The following is a 19,475-nucleotide window of genomic DNA, read 5'->3' on the forward strand; positions in this document are numbered from 1 at the left end:
GGGCTCCAAAATCACTGCAGATGGTGACTGCAGCCATGAAATTAAAAGATGCTTACTCCTTGGAAGGAAAGTTATGACCAACCTAGATAGCGTATTCAAAAGCAGAGACATTACTTTGCCAACAAAGGTCCGTCTAGTCAAGGCTATGGTTTTTCCTGTGGTCATATATGGATGTGAGAGTTGGACTGTGAAGAAGGCTGAGCACCGAAGAATTGATGCTTTTGAACTGTGGTGTTGGAGAAGACTCTTGAGAATCCCTTGGACTGCAAGGAGATCCAACCAGTCCATTCTGAAGGAGATCAGCCCTGGGATTTCTTTGGAAGGAATGATGCTAAAGCTGAAACTCCAGTACTTTGGCCACCTCATGGGAAGAGTTGACTCATTGGAAAAGACTCTGATGCTGGGAGGGATTGGGGGCAGGAGGAGAAGGGGATGACGGAGGATGAGATGGCTGGATGGCATCACTGACTCGATGGACGTGAGTCTGGGTGAACTTCGGGAGTTGGTGATGGACAGGGAGGCCTGGCGTGCTGCGATTCACAGGATCGCAAAGGGTCGGACACGACTGAGCGACTGAACTGAACTGAACTGAACTGAATGTTCATTTTGTTGGTGATAAAGCAAAGTTAAGCCAGGCCAAGAGTTTGGTGGGATGAACAGTTTCGCACATGGCTTACACTGTAAATTGCCAGCAGGATTTGGAGGCAATTTGGCAAAATTTATCAATTATTCTAAAATATTCATACCTTTTGATCAAATAGTTCTATTTCTAGGAATCTAGTCTAACGAGCGGAGAAGGCAACGGCACCCCCAGTACTCTTGACTGGAAAATCCCATGGATGGAGGAGCCTGGTAGGCTGCAGTCCATGGGGTCCCTGGGAGTCGGACACGACTGAGTGACTTCACTTTCACTTTTCACTTTCATGCATTGGAGAAGGAAATGGCAACCCACTCCAGTGTTCTTGCCTGGAGAATTCCACGACAGAGGAGCCTGGTAGGAGGCTGTCTATGGGGTCGCACAGAGTCGGACACGACTGAAGCGACTTAGCCACAGCAGCAGCAGCAGCCTAAGGAGACTATGAGACATGTGTCTAAAGAATAACGTACATACAGATGGACAACAGGCACATGAAAAGATGCTCAACATCACTAATTATTAGAGAAATGCAAATCAAAATTATGATGAGGTACCACCTCACACCAGTCAGGAAGGGCATCATTTAAAGTCTACAAATAACAGATGCTGAGAGGGTGTGGAGAAAAGGGAACTCTTCTACACTGTTGGTGAGAATGTAAATTGGTGCAGTCACTATGGAAAACAGCATGGAGTTTCCTCAACAAACTAAAAGTAGAGTTCTCATATGATCTAGCAATATTCCACTCCTGGGCATGTACTCAGACGAAATTATAATTTGAAAAGATACATACACTTCTATAATCATAGCAACACTATTTATAATAATCAAGACATGGAAACAACCTAAATGTCCATTGAGATGAATGAATAAAGTTGATGTGGTGCATATATATGTGAATGGAATACTACTCACTCATGAAAAGAATGAAATAATGCCATTTGTAGCAACATGGATGACCTAGAGATTATCATACTAAGTGAAGTAAGAAATAAAAAGACAAAGACGTGTATCACTTATATGTGAAATTTAAATATGACACATTAAATATGAACCTATTTATGAAACAGAAACAGACCTATGACAGACAGAGAATAGATTTGTGGTTGCCAAAGGAGTAAGGGGTTGGGAGGGATGGACCGAGAGTCTGGAAATGGCAGATGCAACCTAATATATATAGTATGGATAAACAACAAGCACCCATTGTATAGCATAGGGAAATATATTCAGTATCCTGTAAGAAACCATGTGCTGTGCTGTGCTTAGTCGCTCAGTCTTATCTGACCCTTTGTGACCCCATGGACAGTAACCCTCCAGGCTCCTCTGTCCATGGGCATTCTCCAGGCAGGAGTACTGGAATGGGTTGCCATACCCTCCTCCAGGGGATCTTCCCAACCCAGGGATCAAACTCAGGTCTCCCTCATTGCAGGCAGATTCTTTCCTGTTGGAGCCACAATAAACCACAGCAGGCAAGAAAGAAAGAATAATGTACAAAGCACTTTATGATCATCATGGAAACATAAATTTTCAATAATGTCAGAATGGCATCAGGAAATGTTTATGTCAGTGAATATTAGGAAATGAAAGTATATAAAACCCTACTTACTCTGTGTATATGTGTTTAAGGAAAACCATAGGAGAAAATGCACCCAGTTTAACAGTTAACAGTAATTTTTGTCTTATTAATGGGATATTTGGGAATTTCTATTTTCTTCTGTATACTTTCCTGTATTTTTCAGTTTTAAGGAATGCTGATATATTATTTTTAATAATCAAGAAAAAATTGCAAAAATCTTTATCTAAAACTGTTTGCCAGAGTGTTTCCCAACAGGTTTAAGTTGTCATTAGGCTTCTCAAAGGTGAGATTGCACTTCCTGAGATATGTTCAGGAGATGGTCTTTACCCAGGCTTCTAAGTGTAGCTCTTATCTGATAACACTAAATGTTTCATCAGAAAAGCCTCAGGGCCTCTAGCAGTTCCTGAGCATGCAATAAAGGCAGTAATCTAATCAGAGTAAATGATTTCTGCAAGTTGGGGAGAATTTTGCAAGTAATGCTCACCCCACCTAACTTCTGGCCTCTGCTGCAGAAAGAGAGAGGGCAAGGAAGGAGAGCTCAGGGGAAAGCTGGGGTGAGGAAGATGGGGTGAAGAGCAAGAGTAAGAGGGAGAATGCATGAGAAAGAGAAAGGACATGAAGGCAACAGATTTTTGAGGAGAAAATATTACTTCTAGCATTGCAGACAGATGTCAATAAGGGAATTGCAACAGAATAATCAGAGTGTTGAATTACAAGTAGAAGATGTTTGAATAATTTAAATGACAAGACAAAGATGCTTCTGTAATTATTACAAAAGCCCTGGAATTTAGAGATATGCATTCTGATGTAATGAACCCAGATTAGAAATACAAATAATGACATATATTTTTAAAAAGAGATGAGCATATGGGCAATCAAGTACAACCAAAAATGAAGATATTTCCCTCCTGCTAAACAGGAAGAATTGAATATTAATATCACATCAGTGTCATCTGATGGGTTTTCATGACTTGTTTTAGTGTTCCCCTCTGGCTCCAGAGATGTAAATGCAAATATTTGATAGAGAAAAAATTGGGTGTGGGCTTTATCCATTCTTAACATATTTAGTAGAGCAATGTGAATTGGAGCAGTGGATGAAACACACGAAGTTAACTGCTTCATCCAGCCTCATTCATTCTTTCATTCATTTACTCAATCATTTATCCTGTGTGTGCCAAAAATCAACCAAAAAGTGCCAGGCACTGGAGACAGAGAGATGAATCCATTCTCCATTTTCAATGAGCCCAGAATCTAATGAGGAAGGCAGCCATGCAAATAAACCAATGATAACACAGAGCAAGAAGTGCCATAATGATGGGAATGTACAAAGGATGGAGTACACATCCTTACTGGGATAATATATTCATGAAACTGTAGGAGGTTCCAGGTCAAGCGAGTAGCAAGGGGATTTGAGATGATGACAGGAGCATGCCATGCAAAGTCAGAGAGCTGAAAGGCAGGGCGTGTTTGGGGGACCAAGAGATATTTGATGTGGCTGAAGCTTGGATATGGGGAGTAGCAGCCTATGAATCTGAAACTAGACCGAGAATGACCTCTTGCATGCGATAGCACCTCTTAATCTTGGCTCAGCATTGCTTGGGGAGTTTTAAATACTGATGTCTGGGTCCCACCCAGGGACTCTGATTTAATTGATTCATTGAGTGGCTTGGCTAGTGGGACAACAAAAAGCTCTCCAGGTGACTCTAATGTGCAGCCAGGGTTGAGGACCATTGTTCGAGAGGAGAGAAAGTCTTTAAATAATCCAATCAATTAATGTTTCATAATATTACTTTGGCATCATTTTGGAGGCCAGAGAGTAATGACAGTGAGGCATGTTAGAGTTCAAGTACAAATGTCCAGGAAAAAGAAGGTGAAGGTCTTAAACAAGACATTGTCCACAGGGAAGGAGGGAAGGAACAGGTTTGAAAGAACAGGGAGAATTGGTGGGTGGGGTCAAGGAGACGGGAACAAAACCAGATACTCCAATCTCTTGGCGGATGCTGGTATGTTCACTGAGATATGCAACCCAGGAGAGGGGAGAGGACTGGTGCATGATTAAGGCATTTGGAAAGCAAGAGTGAAGATGGTAGGTTCAATTAGTCTCATGTTGAGTTTGAGCCATTTGTGTAAGTTTCCAACTTTCAAGGTCCAGGCATCACTTTACAGGCTTTTCCAGTTGTGTGCATACCATGGATTAGATTGTTCAGTATCCATTCCAATTTTCCTCCAGATGTTTTCTGACAATGCAGAGGCTAGACAGAAAAAGAAGCCTGTATTTGCCATATAACTAGGGCTCTGCATGAGATTTAGATTCCAGGTGGCACAGTGGTAAAGAATTCATCTGCCACTGCAGGAGATGCAGGAGATGTGGGTTTGAGCCCTGGTCAGAAAGGTCCCCTGGAGAAAGAAAGAAATCCCAAAGTCACTCCAGTGTTCTTGCCCGGAACATCCCATGGACAGAAGAGCCCGGAGGGTTACAGTCCATGGGGTCACAAAGAGTTGGGCACCAGTGAGCGACTGAGCACGCATAGCAGTCAGAAGTATCCACACAAGATTCAACAGATGGAGAAACACGATGAGATGGAAGCCACTCTTCCAAGAGGAAGTAGCTTGTTGTGCCACTTGTAGTTCTGCTGGCAAACACTCTCACGCAGGCATGTGGGACTGGGGGTTTTCTTTGCCATTTGAACAGAGTTCACAACTCCTTTCCTCTTATACAAAAGACAGGGGTACCTGTCACCCACCTTCCCTCCCAAATCTTACTATAGGGCTTTGCCCTGGAGTGAAAAGTCCTCCTGGATTCCAAATAACAGGACAATTTGAAATATTTATTTCAAATTACATTTAGGAAGCCTCCTTTAATCAAGGCACCATTGATGTCTTATTGGGCTCTTCCCCTGCTAATATTAATATATATTTCCATTAAGAGAAAAATGTGGCTGTAAAAAGTAGATTTTGGTGCACATTGGAATGATATAAAATTTGGACATAGAGTGTCATATAGGGGTGACGCTTTTCATCTAATCACTTCTCTGTCATCCCCAAGTATTGTCAAGGAATATCTTACTTCTGACAATACAGCCCCTTAGAGTATAGCCGAATGCAGGTGACAAGTAGTGAAAGCAGTGATAGCTGATTGCCCTTCTTCCCAGTCCACTCTGGGCAAAGCTCTACTCTTTCTCTGTTGGTCTCACCTACAGACGAGGATACTCAGCATTCATGAAATGCATACTGGGAAATACTAACCTCCCACGAGGTGTGGCCTCTGCAGTTTTTCCATTTTCATTAAGGGAAAAGAACTTGGTGAGCATTCTCATTCATTGATGTCTCATTGGCATATTTTGTATTTCAAAGAAAAGAAGGCAATACGTTTCATGTTTGTCTTCCAAAAACCCAATAATACTTTTTTAAAAACTAAAAATAGTCTGTGAGAGGCAAGAAGGTTTTAAATTTTTCTGTACACTTATTTAGCCTTTTTTATTTTGCTTTTACAAAATGAATATTGAATAACAAATTTAACATTTACAGACACGGTCACAGGAAATAAAAATAAAATCTTAAATTTTTATCCTTAACTTTGTTGCAGAAAAAGTATTGAATAATCAGTTAAAAAAAAAAAGACTAGAACAAACAATATAGTAGGCTAAAATACAGTATGTAAAATGGAATGGAAATCAAAATTTGAAAAAACCACAACGTTAGATATTAGACAACCAAAGACAATTTGCATAAGTATTTCTTAAATGGATATGATGGGAACTAAAGTTTATGATAGTTACATGCCTCTGATGCATTTAAAATAATTATGTCAGCTGAATTTTCAAGATTAATATTTTAATGTACCATAAACTATATCACTTACAGCTATTTAATGATGAAATACTACAGCTGTCAACTTTAAAATGTGCAAATAGGTACATAGTTTTTCAAAATTCTTTTAGAAGGAATGCCAATGGAAGAGTGAAGTAAGTCAGACAAAGACAAATATCATATGATATCACTCACAAGTGGAATCTAATTTTTGAAAAATGAAAAAATGAATACATTTGCAAAACAGAAACAGACTTACAGATATCAGAAACAAACTTATGGTTACCAAAGGGGGAACGTAAGGGGGAGGGATAAATCAGGAGCTTGGATGAATGTCCAGACACTACTACACACAAGATAGATAGCCAACTAGGGCAAGTGTATAGCACTGGGAACTATACTCAATATTCTGTGATAAGCTATATGAGGAAAGAATTTGAAAAAGAACGAACACATGTATCCGTATAACTGAATCACTTTGCTGTACACCCGAAACTAACACAACATTGTAAGTCAATTATACGCCAATAAAATTTTTAAAAAAGCAAGAAAAGCATGAAGGCCGCTTATCCAGACAAATTTGGGGAGCTTCTAGATAAGGGCAGCTCTCCTCTCCTTCCTCCTCAGCTGCTCCACTCTCACCAGCTGCATGGCTGAGCCTGAGTGAAGTCAGAGAAACTTAAACTAACTCAGCATTAGCCGGAGAAAAATACCACTGGAAGCATCAGCCTACTGCTGAGGGCTCATGTTCAAATACTTCCCGAACTAAAACAGGAGAGACTTCAGGTCCTTGGCTGGTTGCATTATTTATGCCTACGATCCCCTCTGTCAGGCTAATCCAGACTTGACAAAAATTAAAAGTGTGGGCATGTCTTGCTGGGATGCATCACACACATGTCACTCCACCATTTACACACGGCTGACTTTACAGCCATTTACAACTTATTGTTACAAGCAGGAACATGCTAGTTTGGGTAGTAATTGCTGTTTGGAAAAGTGTTCAGGGTTCATGAACAGTTGCACATGATGGAAAATGTGAAAAGTGGGTCATTGACATGCTTTTCTTCACCCAGACTCATCTTAGTCCCCTCTGGAAGTCTCCCTACTTGACCTGCACACTTCAGGCAACATCTGGCTTTTGGAAATGAGAAGGTTTTGAAAAGCCAGGAGGTTTTACTCACTAAAGGGATTGGGGTGGTCTCCATGAGACTTCTCGCCTCAAATCGTCTGTCTGTCCGTGATTTGGAAACCCACTGAGATCCTGCCATCTGCAGGTCTTTGTTAGGGAGCCAAAGCACCGCAGGCAGCTTCCCCAGGAGTCGGCGCCTTGGCAACGCCCTGGTTTGAACATGATTTTAATAGCGACTAATTCCCTCGGCTGTGGCACTGCTGCAAATGGCTCATCGCTTTACAGGCAAGTTTCAACAGTCGCATAACCAGATGAGAATATTTTCCCGAACAATAACATGTGGTAGAAAACAGCTAAGGCATGTCAGGGGGACAGCTGTGAGGCTGGAAGCACAATGGAAGGTGGGATGAATTATCTCTGTTCTGGGGTGATTACTTATTTAAATCTTTAACAGTTCCTGAAGGGAAGGGGGTTGTTTACAACTACATACCGATTATTTTTAGTATGTTTGTGATGTCCAAGAGGGAGTCTGCACTCAGGGACAATGGCTGCCAGTGAAGTGGGTGTAGATTGTTAGAAATCATGCTTCAGTTCCAACTCAGGCTTGAAGGGAGGGAAAACCACTGTTTAGAAATGCTGCTGGACCCACAACTGCCTGAAACAGCAAATTCATCCTTTGTTTTCGATGTGCCATGACCCCATCCTCCTCATTCCCTCCCACCCACCTGATGGGTCATCAGAAATCCCATTGCTTCATCCCTTTGGTGCTCTATTCCTGCAGGATTCTGCTCCATGATGGGAGTGAGTGGTCTGTGCGTGCTCAGTCACTCAACTGTGTCTGACTCTGCGATCCCATGGACTGTAACCCACCAGGATCCCCTGTCTATGGGATTTTTCAGGCAAGAATACTGGAGCGGGTTGCCATTTCCTCCTCCAGGAGATCTTCCCGACCCAGGAATTGAACCCACATCTGCATCTCCTGCATTGATAGGCAGATTCTTTACCACCGACTCACCTGAGAAGCCCAGGAGTGAGTGGTAGGAGGGTACCAGTGGACGGCGTACCTGATGCTGGGGTGATAGTCTCTCCGATGTCTGCCTCTAAAGCCTATGGCATTAGTCAAACATCTGTCATTTGCCAATTATCAACTAACTCACCAATTCATTTAAACTCACAGCATTTCTAGTTGGAAGTCCAGCTTAGGCTACCTCTGATAATACGAAAGTTCAGATGACTTGTATGAATTGGTACTTGCAAAAAGGCCACCTTTCTTCATTCTTTTCTAATGATAGTTATTGCTCCTTCAAAATCTGCTTTGTGGCAGGTTCTTTAGGCACATTAGTGTGAATTCTCGTCTTTGGGTTATCAAGCAAATAGTCTTCATAAAAAAAAGAAAAAAAAGACTGAATTGTCTCCAAGTGAGTGGCTTCTATGGAGTAGAACTCAGTCTGTCTGACTCTTGAGTCTAGGTTCTCTTGACTACATTTGCTGTTGCAACTCTGCTTTCCCTGAGCTTGAGTGATTAGTCCACAGTTCTGACCATGTTGCCTTGTGATTTTGTAGACTTGGGCATCTCTTGAGTTTTTCCAAGCTTCTTTATAAGCCTTCTTTATCTTAGAATCCATGGGAAGGTAGTGGCTCTAGGCTACAACTTCTCTCAGTTGCCCTTCTTAGGAATTTTCTAGTTTTGCTAAGTTTTTCTTGAATTTTAATGGCCAGGCCTGAAGCCAGTGCTCCAGAGGTCAAAATCCTTTTGTTCAGTACAAGGATGGACAGCCATTTCTTGCTTGGTTTTTGATTCCCAATATTGATCACAAAACCCCAAAATTTTTGAGCTGCAAAGAAGCTTAGGAGTCATCTATCCCAGTGATGCTCAAACTTCAGGGTGCATTGGAATCACTAGCAGGGCTTGTGTATTAGTTATTTATTGCTGCATAACAAATCACTCCAAACTTAGCAGCTTGAAATAACAAAAATTTTATTATCTCAGGAATCCAGGAGTGGCTTAGCAGAGTGGTCCTGGCTCAAGGTCTCTGGTGAGACTGCAGTCAAGGTGTTTGTTGAGGCTGCAGTCATCTGAAGGCTTGACTGGGGCTGGATGATCTGCTTTTAAAACAATTTATATATCTGGAGGTGAGGTCTCTTCTTCACCAGGTGGACCTCTCTGTAAAGCTGCATAAATGTCCTAAAACCCTGGCATCTGCCTTTCTTAAAGCCAGTGATCCAAGAAAGATCAAGAGATTAGCCCAGAGAAAGCCAGAGTGTGTTTTGAAATATAATCTTGTAGGAGACATATCATCACTTCTGAAGTGTTTTAGTCATCAGAGACTAATTCTGGTTCAAGGTTGGACAGGGTTACACAAAGGTGTGAATTCCAGGAGGTGAGAATCACTGGGGACCATCTTGGAGTCTGGATAATACAACTTGTTGAAACACAGATTTCTAGGCCCCATCCCTAGACTTTCTGATTCAGTAGGTTTGGAGTGGGGCCCAAGAATTTTCCAACAAGTTCCCTGGGGATGGTGATGCTACTCATCTAGGACACATACTTTGAGAAGCACTGATCTATTCTGATTTTATAGATGGTGATACTGAGTCTCACAAAGCCAAAGAAAAATGAGGAGCAGAGAAAGTGACCAACAATGAATTAGTGAATACTTATTATGTGTTAGACACTTGGCCGGAGGCTTTACATACATTTTCTTGTTTAATACCACCATTACCGTGCATTACTCACCGTTTCATGAAGGAGGAAACCGAAACGAAGGTTAAGTAACTTTCCCAAATTTTATACGTAGTTACTGACAGGGACAGGTCTGGAACCCAGATGTCCTGATCCTCAAGTCAAAATCAAAATGTGTTGTCCAACCAAATAGACTTCAGTCTACTATTGCATTTTAAGTGGAATTGTTTTCCATGAAAATGTATTAGCTTCATTATGATAGTCCTGTTATACAGGACTAAGAAACCAACCCGTAAATTGTACCCATTGAATTCGCAACTCATAGGCTAAAATTTAACCTTGTTTTCATTTGAAGATGTAGAGATTCAACATTCATGGTGCTAGGTCTTATAGGACATGTCTAAGAAACACTTGTTCCAGCAGGGATCCCCAGGGGATGCTGACAATTATATCAATTACCCACAAGATGTAACCTGAATCTATTCAAGGGCTGTACTTGTTCACAGTTCCACCATAACCTCTGGTGAGTCTCTTAAAAGCCCTGTGCCTTTGGTTCACCATTTGTAAAACAGAAAAAATAATAGTTGCCTTTTTGCCAACCTCATAGAGTTATTGTGAGGTTCAAATCAAATGATAGATCTGCAAACTGTTAAGTGCCTTGCATGCAGAAGATCCTGTTGCTTTACTGCATTTTCCATCCAATATCTGCTCATTTCTATTCTTTGGTTTTTATCTCTTATTCTTAAGAACAGGATGTTAGACTTTATTGAAAGCCCTCTAGGCATAAATTGAACTGATGATTTGATTTTTCTTATGTAACAAGTATTTCTCTAGGAAGCATCAGAGAGAGGCTAAGAGTTTTAAAAAATAAAAAAAGGGGAAAAGCAAACTCTTACTACATGAAGAGTCCTGTGGTGGGTGCTTACCTTATTTATTCCTCATAACAAGTCTATAAGAGTGATATCGATATCTCTCCCAGATGTATATGTTGAGAAAAAAAAGAGACCTAAGGTCATTGGTGTACATAGGAGAGGCAGTAACTTTTAGGCTACTCAGCACAGGACCTGGCTCATATGAATGGGAACATCATCATCCATTCTATGAATGAAAACATCTTAGTCTTGCACTGATGCTTTTATCTGTGATCATCTGGACCACCCTTTCACCGCACTGAATGGGTTTGCTGGAATTAGAGTTTTGGAAAGCAGATATACAAGGAGGAATTACAAAGCCTTTCTTCTCAGCCTGGAGCATAGTAGAAGACTTTTTCTGGTAGAGGGTGAGATTTCTATTAAGTTTGCTATTTCTGACTTTTTTCCTTCATTATTGGAATCAGAGATTCCTAGCACCGAGCACTTGGTTATATTCTAGAACAGCCAGCAAGTTCAGTGGGCACCAGGAGGCAGCATGGGTTAACTAAGAACCAAAGTGCTTTGGGGGCAGGATTATTAGACAATAAGAAACATTAGAAAAATGCCATAGATGTAGTACATCTTGATTTCCACAAAAATATTTTGAGCCAGGTGGAGAAAAGGGAGCTGGACACACAGAACTACAAACCATGGTTGAAAATTATACCCAAGAAAATACTGATCCAGTAGTATATTACAAGGCTCCATCCTTGATCCTAGTCTATGCAACAGTTTTATTAGTGCCTTTGTCAAAAGTTGATGACCTGCATATCAAATTTAGAAACAATGTACATCTATGTATGTCATATGATAGAATAAAGTTTAAAATGAACATTAGACTAAGTTAAAACTTAACAACTACTAACATAAGTCCTCTACATGGATTCAATAAAAGCAATATCATAAAAAACAAAATGGTTTGTCTATAGCTCTTGTAATAGATGCTGTGCCATGCCGAGCTAAGTCTCTTCAGTCGTGTCCAGCTCTTTGCGACCCTATGGCTTGTAGCCCGCCAGACTCCTCTGTCCATGGGATTCTCCAGGCAAGAATACTGGAGTGGGTTGCCATGCCCTCCTCCAGAGGATCTTCCCGACCCAGGGATCTAACCCATATTCACAATGGCTCCTGCATTGTAGGCAGATTTTAACTGCTAAGACACCAGGGAAGCCCCAGTCATAGACACAGGCATTTAAATTATTCCTAACCTGGGCCACAGTTCATTTTAGTTAGTTAAGAAGGTAGGTAGTTAAAGGGCTCCATGCAATACACCGTATCATACGGCTCCCATAAGTATCCCTGGGCTGTATACTGATGAATGAGCAGAAGAAATACAGTCATACATTTTAAGCACAGCTCTATGACATCTGGAGGTGTTGGGCTGCTGCATTTCCAAGGAATATTGACACATATCCTAATATAAAAATGGTGAAAGTTGAAAGTATTAGAGATGTGAACACTGAACACTTCCAAAGGACCTGATGCTATTTAGTCTGGAGAAGAAAAGAGTTGGAGAGAGGACGTGAAAGTTATGTTCAAATGGCTTCTGGAAGGTTTAGAGCCAGTTAGACAAGTGTGTGGACCATGATGACCCATATTATCACCCTGGATCTACTTTTTATTGTCTTAACCTTGTCTTTTTTTTTTTTTTTGGTATCCTCTTTTTCATTAAAAATTTTTTATTGAGATATAACATACCTGCAGTAAAGTACGTACCTGTTTGTATAAAACTTGATGGATTTTTATAATGTGTTTATCTGTGTGACCCCCACCCAGATCAAAACAGGTTCCCTTGTGCCCCATAAGTAACCACTATCCTGACCTCTGTTACTAAAGATCAGGTTTATCTACAACAGAATCACATTGGATGTACTCCTGTCTAGGCTTGTGTCATCCATATTTTGGGGCAAACTTCATTCATATTATTTGGGGAAGTGGTAGCTCATGATTTTTCATTGCTATATAGTATTCTGTTGTATAAATACACTGCTGCTGCGTCGCTTCAGTCATGTCCGACCCTGTGCGACCCCATAGACGGCAGCCCACCAGGCTCCCCCGTCCCTGGGATTCTCCAGGCAAGAACACTGGAGTGGGTTGTCATTTCCTTCTCCAATGCATGAAAGTAAAAAGTGAAAGGTAAGTTGCTCAGTCGTGTCTGACTCTTTGTGACCCCATGGACTGCAGCCCACCAGGCTCCTCCATCCATGGGATTTTCCAGGCAAGAGTACTGGAGTGGGGTGCCATTGCCTTCTACAGTTTATTTATTCAGTCTACTGTTGATTGCCATATGGGTTGTTTACTGGAGGATATTTTGATGTGACCTCTTCTTAGCTATATTGACATTGTTTTCTTTTGAATATAACTTATTTTAGGTAATTTTTAATACACATACCTAACGTGCTGAAGAATTAGATCTATTCCAGGCTGCTCTACAGGCTGGAACCAGCACTTGGTATATTTCCCAACATATAGTAGATGCTCAACAAATATCTGACGAAATCTGATGGATTACTGGTTAAATTGCTTAGAACCAATGAATAGAGGGCTTTCCCAGTGGCTCAGCAGTAAAGAATCTGTCTGTGATGCAAGAGATGCAGGAAATGTGGGCTTGATCCCTGGGTTGGGAAGATCCCCTGCAGGAGGAAATGGCAACCCACTCCTACTTTCTTTTATTTTTTGTATTATTTTATTCTTCAGTGACTCAATGTGATTCAGTGACTCAACTGTCTTCCCAGGGCCTCAGTATACGGGAACTGAAATGCTAAATTGGACAGATTCACAAAACTAAGGTTTTATAGCATATGCTTATACAGTAAAAGGTGATGTTTTAAGGTACAGACAGTCATCAGATTTAATCCAGGGAAGAACATGGAGAGGAGTGGGTATTAAATAGTGCCTTAATAATGCAGCTTAGAGCATGGGGGAATGTCAGAGAAGGGTCAGAATTGGCTGTTATACTACTTGATTCTGTTAAAGAAATTAAAAAAAATTATTGGTATATAATTGATTAGCAATGTTGTCTTAGTTTCTGGTGTACAGCAAAGTGATTCAGTTATACACACACACACACACACACACACTCACAAACATGGGCTTCCCTGGTGACTCAGTGGGTAAAGAATCTGCCTTCGATGCAAGGAGATGCAGGTTTGATCCCTGAGTCAGGAAGATCTCCTGGAGGAGGGCATGGCAACCCACTCCAGTATTCTTGCCTGGAGAATCTCATAGACAGAGGAACCTGGCAAACTACAGCCCATAGGGTTGCAAAGATTTGGACACAACTGAAGCAGCTGAGCAGGCTGCACGCTGAGCATGCACAATGAGTAGAAGTTGCAGAGATACACATTTTAGACCCTGTAAAAAGGAATGTTCTCAATATTAGCCCAGTTGAACACTGGAAAGTGATAAATCACAAAGCAGTAAGTTTCTCTTTTCTTGAAGGTGTGAAAGCAGAAAATATGATCTTCCAATAGGGAACTTGGAGGAGTGGACACAGAAGGGCTCTGCCCAGGTCTCCCGGGACCCTCTTTGCCATTTCTTATACCTCACTTCCAGCTTCTGTGTTCTTTTGATTTTAAAGGCCAGTGATGCAGTCACTGGAAGCCCAGCTCCCTCCCCTTGCATTCTGGTAAACTCCGAAATGTAATTTCTCTTCCAGGGCTCCTCTGCAGCATCATGCTGAGGCTGTTAACTTGATCCAAGTCTCATCTTGGGTTGCCCTCTTTCCCTTCCCTTTACTGCTCTCCTGTCCCATTCTATTACTTCTATTACAGGGGTTTTTTTTTTCCTCTCAGAGTGTTTCCTTAATATATCAGTGGGACATGTATTCTCTCAGGCTCTGTTTCTAAAGAAACTGACCTAAGACAATTTGGTAAGGAATGAACTGATCTGATAAATTCTGACAGATGATAATTCAGGCCAAATAGTGTGGAAATAGACTGATTTAGCAAATCAACCATAGCTGTCTCTTGACAACCTAGATAATGCACAATCCTGACTGTCTGAAGTCAGGGTTCACTACTAAAGCCTGGAGGAGCTGAGTCAGTAGGCAAGGCTGGAAGAACATGGGCTAAGAAAATAGCAAATTCAGAGAGTGACCTGGAAGAGGAGATAATCAACAGTCTAAATCACAAGTGACAGACACAGACTACACTGTTTATCACCCAAGGAAACACTCAGAGTTCATTGCAGACAGCATTGAGGTTCATTGAGTTTAGATCAGGATCCCAGCTAGGGGATGCTTGCAGGCAAAAGGCCTGTCCATTCTGGCTAGACATAAAAGCCGGAGCCAGGGGAATCTTGTGGGCTTCCCTGGTGGCTCTGTGGTAAAGAATCTGCCTGCCAACGCAGGAGATGCAAGAGACCTGGGTTTGATCCCTGGGTCAGGCAGATCCCTTGGAGAAAGGAAATGGCAACCCGCTCCAATATTTTTGCCTGGGAAATCCCACAGACAGAGGAGCTTGGCGGGCTACAGTCCATGGGGTCACAAAAGAGTTGGACACAACTCAGTGACTAAACGAAAAAGGGAATCTTGTGATTTCAGGGACAGGCATGTGCCTAGTTCTCAACAGGAGTATTCATGCTGGACTTGTCAGAAAAAACGAGCTTCAAACTTTTCACATAAGTGGAGCAGATTTTCTAATAGACTATGCTCTGATTAGAGCTGGATACGGGGAGAAGAAAATAGACAGGGACATTTTTGTTAGGACTCTTCTGAGCCAGGCCCACGACTAGGTGCTTTTTATACATTACTTTAACCTGCACAGCCACTCTAAGAAGAAAATTTTATTAACCTCATTTTTCAAATTTTGAGAATGAGGCTCTCAGTGAGGTTAAATTGAGTGCCCTAGGTCACTGGTTAGGGCGGAATTCACACACATCAAACAATAGCTAATTGAACAATGCCCTCTGTGGTCTGTGCCAGGGGAGTGGTGCAAATGATAATTGCCATAGGAGTGTAAACAGAAAAGGCCAAGGTGCCAAACCAGCTCTGTAATAAATTAAAAAATATCAATCATCCTCATGTGTCGCCCCTTTATGCCAGCTTATTGGGAAATAGAGCATTACTTTTCTCAAAGCACATTTCTAGACCTATATATTCCAGAAACTTTCCTTGATTATTCATACAAATACCTCACCTGGCTTGGGGCAGGGGAGGAGGAAGCAAATTGTTTTAGTCCTTTTATCTGTGTTACCTTGTTTAACTTTCTCAGTACCAGTGAGGAAGGTATTAATCATTTTTTATTTAAGAGATGGAACTACTGAAGGTCAGAGACCAAAATCTCACAACCTATAAATACTCCTGTTTTCTGTGATCCTGAGTCTATGTGGATTATTCTTTGCCTGTGCTTACCTCTCTGTGAAAATCTTGAAATTATCATGGGATTTTTCTCTATTTGGCTGGTTGGTTATTTGGCCTCTATAACTGCCTTTCTGCTAACTGAGGGATTTATTTCTTGTTCTGGATTTGTGAGTGACTAATCCTTGCTGTTTTTAATAGTTTCTTACTCAGGCCAAAGCACAAAGTCTCTTTGTAAGATTTTGGGTTCTTGGTCATATTGTTCAGTTTCTCAGTCGTGTCTGACTCTTTGCGACCCCATGGACTGCAGCATGCCAGGCTTCCCTGCCCTTTACTATCTCCCAGAGTTTGCTCAAACGCATGTCTATTGAGTCAATGATGCCATCCAACCATTCCAACTAAACAATAAAGCTTTGACTTTAGAGCCTAAATTGAGGATATCAGATAGATGGTTTGTACTTGTGAAATACAGATCTTTTCAAAGCCCCCTCTTGTGAGTATGTATTATTCTGTTTACCCGAGAACTCCTCTCTTCGTTTGGAGAATAACCCTTGTTCATTTGGAGAACTTTGATTCCCTCACTCCAACATGGTTTTAGGGGAGATGAACATCTTCCCACTTGGCCACAGAAGTTGGTCCAATGAGCTGGCACAGGACCCAGATTAGACCAATTAGAATAGTTACCTGGGTTGTTTTTTCTTCCAAACTGGAACGCAGTAGGAATTTCTCAGATGATGATGCAGGGAAGATATGAGTCTGCAACTTTGGGGGAATTGGCCCATCTTTGGAGAGAATCAGTATGAAAAGATGAGATTGCCATGGACAGAGAAGCAGAGATCAGAGAGAGAGAAAGAGAGCACATGAGTGATGGGGTGCTGATCGAGTCCCTGTCCTGGTTCTCCAATTCCAAAGCCCAGGTCACCCTAGGGTTAGGTGGCCTCAAAAATGTCCCCTCGTTGACCAAGCTAGTCTCAGTTGTTTCTGTCACTTACAGCCAAGTCTGGTACAATATAGTCCATCTTTTTTTTTTTTTTTCCTATTGCTTATTCTCAGCTCAAAACAGTACGTGACCCTGAAATGAGCAGTTTTGATTTCAGTGAGATGTGTAGAATTGCCACAAAACTGATGGACTTGATGGCCACATCTTTTCGGGCTAGAATGTATTCTGGTCTGCTCAGGACAGCCGTGGCTGATGCCTATTGTCCTAGAGTAATTTTTGCAAGTGTCCCCTTTCAGTAGTATAAGGGCTTGATATGGCTGATAAACCTCATTTACCTCATTTAAAGCTCACCTCCACCATCCCTCGTTTTAAGCCTTTTCTGATCCCCTCTCCTCCCATAAGTGGGAGTCCCTGGGAGACAGAGACAGAACACGCCTTAGCCATCTGTGTAACCTAGTGGAATTTCCTGCAGTGCCTTACACGCTGTCCGAACTCACCGAATGGTGGCTGCATTGAGTTTATATGCCTTAAAAACCATTCTACAGGCTTACCTAAAAGAAATACATTTGATTGATGTGTATGAGTCATGCCCTAGATTTCTTGTCCTTCAAGTTTAAAGGGAAACTAAACTCATTTATAAGACATTATTATTATTATGGAAGCTTTGAATATATGCTTTTATTTAACTCTCTAAGAGAAGTCTTATCTTCATTTTTACAGACTAGGGAACTGACAAAGAAGTGAAGTACATGCCCTGAAACCTGAACTCCCCCCCGACAATATGGGAACCTGCCCTTAGAATGCCATTCTGCCCTTCAGAGGCTGAAAGCTAAACACAACAGCTATTACACTTCTTATAGCTAGGGTACTGGGTGTGATTCAGGCCTCCTCTGAGTGAGGCTATGTTACCATAGACAGGGAATAGAATTAATCCCACAGGGTGAGAGATGGACACAGAGCATCCATTCTGCCATGGAGGTTGTGGCAGAAGCATGGCAGTTCTGGAGGCAGCAGAGGCAGTTCCCTGCTTTAGCAGAAATGACTTCCTGATTGTGGTGAGAGCAACAGGCCCCTTGAGAGCTCCATCTACAGTGTGGATTTTGGACATCACTCCTGGATGCTCAGCCTGGAGTGTGTTTCTTCAGTTCTGCCATTGATTTTGTGGATTTGATAGCCTTCAGTTCAGTTCAGTCACTCAGTCATGTCCAGCTCTTTGTGACCCCAATGGACCGTAGCATGACAGGCCCCCCTGTCCATCATCATCTCCTGGAGCTTGCTCAAACTCATGTCCATCGAGTTGGTGATGCCATCCAACCATCTCGTCCTCTGTCTTCCCCTTTTCCTCCCGCCTTCCAATCTTTTCTAGTATCAGGGTCTTTTCCCATGAGCCAGTTCTTTGCATCAGGTGGCCAAAGTATTGGAGCTTCAGCTTCAGCATCAGTCCCTCAAATGAACATTCAGGACTGATTTCCATTAGGATCAACTGGTTTGATCTTGCTGTCTAAGGGACTCTCAAGAGTCTTCTCCAGCACCACAGTTCAAAAGCATCAATTCTTTGGCACTTATCCTTCTTTATGGTCCAGCTCTCACATTCATACTTGATGACTGGAAAAACCATAGCTTTGACTAGATGGACCTTTGTTGGTAAAGTAATGTCTCTGCTTTTTAATATACTGTCTAGGTCAGTCATAGCTTTTCTTCCAAGAAGCAAGTGTCTTTTAATTTCATGGCTGCAGTCACCATCTGCTGTGATTTTGGAGCCCAAGAGAATAAAGTTTCTCACTGTTTCCATTGTTTCCCTATCTATTTGCCATGAAGTGATGGGACTGGATGCCATGATCTTAGTTTTCTTGAATATTGAATTTTAAGCCAGCTTTTTCACTCTGCTCTTTCACTTTCATCAAGAGGCTCTTCAGGTCCTCTTCACTTTCTGTCATAAGGATGGTGTCATCTACATATCTGAGGTTATTGATATTTCTCCTGGCAATCTTGATTCAAGCTTGTGCTTTATCCAGTCCAGCACTTCTGATGATGCATATAACTTAAATAAGCAGGGTGACAATACACAGCCTTTGGAACCAGTCCGTTGTTCTATGTCTGGTTCTAACTTTGCTTCTTGACCTGTGTATAGATTTCTCAGGAGGCAGGTCAGGTGGTCTGGTATTCCATCTCTTTAAGAATTTTCCACAGTTTGTTGTGAGCCACATAGTTTTGACTTAGTGGCTTTGGCTTAGTCAATAAAGCAGAAGTAGATGTTTTTGGGGGAACTTTCTTGCTTTTTCTATGATCCAACAGATGTTGGGAATTTGATCTCTAGTTCCTCTGCCTTCTCTAAATTTAGCTTGAACATCTGGAAGTTCTTGGTTCACATACTATTGAAGCCTGGCTTGGAGAATTTTAAGCATTGCTTTGCTAGTGTGTGAGATGAGTGCAATTGTGCGGTAGTTTGAGCATTCTTTGGCATTGCCTTTCTTTGGGATTGGAATGAAAACTGA

The sequence above is a fragment of the Bison bison genome, unplaced genomic scaffold (genome assembly GCF_000754665.1).
Source record: "Bison bison bison isolate TAMUID 2011002044 unplaced genomic scaffold, Bison_UMD1.0 scf7180017864518, whole genome shotgun sequence".
Classification (NCBI taxonomy): domain Eukaryota; kingdom Metazoa; phylum Chordata; class Mammalia; order Artiodactyla; family Bovidae; genus Bison; species Bison bison.